The sequence below is a fragment of the Scylla paramamosain genome, unplaced genomic scaffold, assembly GCF_035594125.1.
Source record: "Scylla paramamosain isolate STU-SP2022 unplaced genomic scaffold, ASM3559412v1 Contig41, whole genome shotgun sequence".
NCBI classification, from domain to species: Eukaryota; Metazoa; Arthropoda; class Malacostraca; order Decapoda; family Portunidae; genus Scylla; species Scylla paramamosain.
The window spans coordinates 107,501-112,500 of record NW_026973706.1 but is presented as its reverse complement, the minus strand read 5'-3'; the positions used below and the strand labels follow the sequence as shown (position 1 = coordinate 112,500).

General features: G+C 38.8%; 1 protein-coding gene across 22 annotated transcripts in view; it reads left to right on the top strand.

Annotated features, from left to right (window-relative positions):
* The window catches only part of LOC135098021 (prostaglandin G/H synthase 2-like), a 32,061-nt gene that overhangs the window by 26,819 nt on the left and 242 nt on the right, over window positions 1–5,000 (top strand). For 19 of the 22 annotated variants that reach the window (XR_010266456.1, XR_010266448.1, XR_010266454.1 and 16 more), the window contains 3 exons: window positions 2,192–2,400; window positions 4,230–4,334; window positions 4,582–5,000. The exon at window positions 4,582–5,000 is cut by the window's right edge and continues 242 nt beyond it. The gene's annotated coding sequence lies outside the window, so the exon portion shown is untranslated. Of the gene's footprint in view, window positions 1–213; window positions 302–2,191; window positions 2,401–4,229; window positions 4,335–4,581 lie in introns of all 22 variants that reach the window. The other 3 variants (XR_010266442.1, XR_010266452.1, XR_010266453.1) reach the window with 3 other exon arrangements.

The window sequence follows — 5,000 nt, the reverse complement described above, 5'->3', positions numbered from 1 at the left end:
TTTGGTGTGTCAGGGGTGTTGTGATGTGTTTGGGTTGTTTTGGTGGGTGTTTGGGGTGTTTTGGGGTGTTTTTTGGGTGTTTTTGGTGTTTTGATGGGTTTGGAGTGTTTTGGGGTGTTTTTTGTTTGTTTAAGGGTGTCTTTTGGGTGTTTGATAACCTTTAATGTGCCTCCCAGCTCCCGTCTGTCCTTAACCTGCCCCTAACCCCTATAGGTGGCCATCATTGACGTGAGGGGTCTCCAGCAGCATGCCTGGAGATACTTGTGTGTGGATGAGGGACACAGACTCAAGAACCACAAGTGTAGGCTGACCAAATGAGTGTGGGGAAGTGTGAGGGAGAGAGAGAGAGAGAGAGAGAGAGAGAGAGAGAGAGAGAGAGAGAGAGAGAGAGAGAGAGAGAGAGAGAGAGAGAGAGAGACTGTGTTGTTAATCTGTCACTAGAACCTTAAAAACACTCTTGAAAACCCTTACAACTTCAAATAGAGCCTTTGGAATGTAAAAATGTTGTTAATCTGTCACTAGAATCTTGAAAACCTTTACAACTTTAACTAGAGCCTTTGGAATGTAGAAATGTGGTTAATCTGTCACTAGAACCATAAAAAAAACCCTTGAAAACCCTCATAATTTCAATTAGAGCCTTTTAAAAGAGTGTTTCTCTTGTTAATGATGCAGTAATTTTGTTAATCTGTCTCTAGAACCTTTAAAAACCTTTGAAAATCCTTACAACTTCAACTAGAGTTTTTAAAAGAGTGTTTCTCCTGTTAGTAATGCAGAAATATTATTAATGTGTCACTAGAAACATAAAAACACCCTTTAAAACCACAGTAACTTCAACTGCAGTCTTTTAAATATAGGTAGCAGCGTTCTCAGGGATGTTTCTCTAGTTAGAAATACAGAAATATTGTTAATCTGTCACTAGAACTATAAAAACACCATTGAAATCCCTTACAACTTTAACTGGAGCCTTTTTAAGGATAGTTTGTGTAATGTTGGGGTGTTTGGGTGTTTTCTGGGTGTTTTTGAGGTATTTTTGGGGCATTTTGGGATGTTTTTTGGGGTGTGTTAGGATGTCTTTGTGTGTGTAATTTTGTTTTTGTGGTTTTGGGGTGTTTAAGGGTGGGTCTGTTAAGTTTTGGGGCATTTGGGAGTGTTTTGGTGGGTGAAAATGTGTTTTTGGTGTGTGTCAGGGATGTTTTGGGTGTTGGGATGTGTGTTTGGGGTGTTTTTTTGGTGTTTTTGGTGTGTGTTGGGTGTTTTGGTATTGTTTGGGTGTTTGAGGATGTTTTGGGGTGTCTTTGGTGTGTGTCAGGCTGTGTCAGGAGTGTTTTGATGTGTTTGGGATGTTTTGGTGTTTTTTTGGGTGTTTAAGGGTGTTTTATTTGGTTGTTTGATAACCTTTAATGTGTCTCCCTGCTCCTGTCTGTCCCTAACCCCTACAGGTGGCCATCAGGGATGTGAGGGGTCTCCACCAGCATGCCTGGAGATACTTACGTATGAACGAGAGAGAGAGAGAGAGAGAGAGAGAGAGAGAGAGAGAGAGAGAGAGAGAGAGAGAGAGAGAGAGAGAGAGAGAGAGAGCACTCTTGAAAACCCTTGCATCTTCATCTAGAGCCTTTGGGATGTAAAAATGTTGTTAATCTGTCACTAGAACCTTGAAAACACTCTTGAAAAACCTTGCTACTTCAACTAGAGCTTTTGGAATGTAGAAATGTGGTTAATCTGTCACTAGAACCATAAAAACTTGAAAATCCTTACAACTTCAACTAGAGCCTTTGGAATGTAGAAATATGGTTAATCTGTCACTAGAACCATAAAAACACTCTTGAAAACACTTACAACTTTAACTAGAGTCTTTTGAAAGAGTGTTTCTCCTGTTAATAATGCAGTATTTTGTTAATCTGTCACTAGATTCTTAAAAACACCCTTTAAAACCACAGTAACTTCAACTGCAGCTTTTTAAATACAGGTAGCAGGGTTCTCAAGTTTCTTCCATTAGTAATGCAGAAATTTCACTAATCTGCCACTAGAACCATAAAAACACCCTTAAAAACTCGTCACTTCATCTAGAGCCTTTTAAGAGTGTTTCTTCAGTTGGCAATGCAGAAATCTCACTAATCTGCCACTAGAACCATAAAAACAGCCTAGAAACCCCCAAAATGGACCCTAACGTAATTCGTCCCCCCTCTTACAGGTCCCTGAACACCTTAGCCCCCATGAACCAGCTGCTGCTGACCGGGACACCCTTGCAGAACAGCCTGGCAGAGCTCTGGCCCCCTCTGAACTTCCTGATGCCAGATATTTTTGATTCCCTCAATGTGTGGGGAGATGCAGGAGGAGGGAAGTGACGAGAGGATTTTGAGGCAGGAACGGGAGGGCCAGGTCATCTCCACTCTAATAAAGGTGAAAGAGAGAGTATTTGGGTGGGTCTGGGTGTGTTTGGGGTGTGTTTTGGTGTGTTTTTTGGGGTGTTTTAGTGTGTTTTGGGGCGTTTTGGTGTGTTTGTGTTTGAGAGTTTTTTATGATTTTTATTTTATTTTATTTATTTTTTTTTTGTGTGTTTGGGAGTGTCTGGGAGTTTTTTTTTATGATTTTTTATTATTTATTTATTTTTTTTTGTGTGTGTTTTGGAGTGTTTGGGATTTTTTTTATGATTATTATTTTTTTTGTGTGTGTGTGTTTGGGAGTGTTTGGGAATTTTTTTATGATTATTTTTTATTATTTATTTATTTTTTGTGCTTTAAACTCCAATAACTTCAAATACAGCCTTTTAAAGAGCGTTTCTCCCATTAGGAATGTAGAAACATTGTTAATCTGTCACTAGAACCTTAAGAACATCCTTGAAAACCACAGTAACTTCAACTACAGCCTTTTAAATACAGGTAGCAGGATTCTCAAGGGTGTTTCTCCTGTCAGTAATGCAGAAATATTGTTAATCAGTCACTAGAACCTTAAAAACACTCTTGAAAACCAAAGTAACCTCAACTACAGCCTTTTAAATACAGGTAGCAGAGTTCTCAAGTTCTCAAGGGTTCTCACTAATGTTTGATATTGTGATATTGTAATTCCTATGTAATTATGTAATTTCTCTCTCTCTCTCTCTCTCTCTCTCTCTCTCTCTCTCTCTCTCTCTCTCTCTCTCTCTCTCTCTCTCTCTCTCTCTCTCTCTCTCTCTCTCTCTCATCTTTAAATGTGATCTTTTCCCTCTCTCTTATTTTTCTCAAAACTTTATCTTTGTGTCTGTCTGTCTGTCTGTGTTTCTTTGTGTCTGACTACTACTACTACTACTACTACTGTTTGCATTAGTAGTAGTAGTAGTAATAGTAGTAGTAGTACTTGAAAATCTATTATCATTATTATTTATGAGAGAGAGAGAGAGAGAGAGAGAGAGAGAGAGAGAGAGAGAGAGAGAGAGAGAGAGAGAGAGAGAGAGCCCTCCCCATATTTCTTATTCCTCATTTATTTATTTATTGTGTTAATGGAAGTCTCCCCCCTCCTCCTCCTCCTCCACTGTAGATTATGTTGTGTACCACAGAAAGCCTTGTAGGGGCCAACAGGCCTCCTGCTGCTGCTGTTGGTTCTTCCTTTCTTTCTTCTAGTCTCAAAATGATAATAATAATAATGAGAGAGAGAGAGATAGATAGATAGAGAGAGAGAGAGAGAGAGAGAGAGAGAGAGAGAGAGAGAGAGAGAGAGAGAGAGAATAATAATAATGAGAGAGAGAGAGAGAGGGGGGTTAAACATGTTCATTTGAATACAGGTGCAAGAGCTCTCTCTCTCTCTCTCTCTCTCTCTCTCTCTCTCTCTCTCTCTCTCTCTCTCTCTCTCTACTACTACTACTACTACTACTACTACTACTACTACTACTACTACTACTACCTTTGTATTTAGACATCCAAATTTTGCATAAACCTTCACAAATAATTTCTTTAGCTATTTAGGCCTATGGGGGGTGAGAAAAAATTAAGAATATTTCTTTTTATTATTTTACATTAATTTTGACATAAGAATAAACAAATTTTGTTACTTTTAATTATTTCCATTGAATTTTTAGGCTTGTATTTAATTTTCATTATTTTTTTCATAAGCCTAAGAAGATTTTATATTGTTTTTGCTATTGTGTGGTTTTATTGGTGTATTTCTCTCTCTCTTTCTCTCTCTCTCATTGCTTCCCTACCTGCCAAGGCCATGTTAGGCCTACAAATCAATAACTTGCTTTAATTTCATCACAGGAATTTTGGGGCAAGTGGAGAGGCCCAGAGAGAAAAATATTTGAAGGATGCTTAAGTGAAGATAATATTTAAAGGATTTGTGGGAAAAGGAAAGTGGATGAAAAGGTTAGTGGAGAAAGTTTTGATTTGTTGGAGAGGTTTTGTGGGGTGGAGAGGTGGTGGTTTTTTTGGGTGGAGTTGTGGAGTGTCTGAGGGTTGTTTGGGCCCCGGAGTGAACACTTTGTAAAGAGTTTGTGAAAAGTAAAAAGGCAGCTTTTGGCAGATAGAATTACTGTGTAACATGTTTTGTGTGATACAAGTTCAGAGTGTTCATAACTTTCCATTTTCCCAAAGTTGCACTACTCTTTTGCAGACGTTTGTCTCGTGCCAGCGAACGTCCTGTCTGCAGTCGGACTGGTGGTGCCGTGTTGCAGGCTGTGACGTCAGGAAGAGCCAAATGGAGGGTGTCTACAGCCAGAACTTGCTGCTGCTGCTGTACAAGTGTCACAAGCCAGGTGCCACAGCACACACCATGTCACCTGACTCCACCAGTGTATTGTCTAGTCCAGGATGCATTGCTGTATGATTTGCATGTCTATTGCCAATAAATAAATTTGTGACTATTCTTATATATGTGAAAAAATATAGAGTTTCCTAACAGTGTGGTATAGTGTAAAATAAATTGTTTTGGTGGTAACAATTCATGCACAGAAGAAGAAGAAAAAAAAAAAAAAAAAAAAAAGCCAGGATTAACCCACCCCAAAAAAAGTTTAAGATACAATTTGAACACAG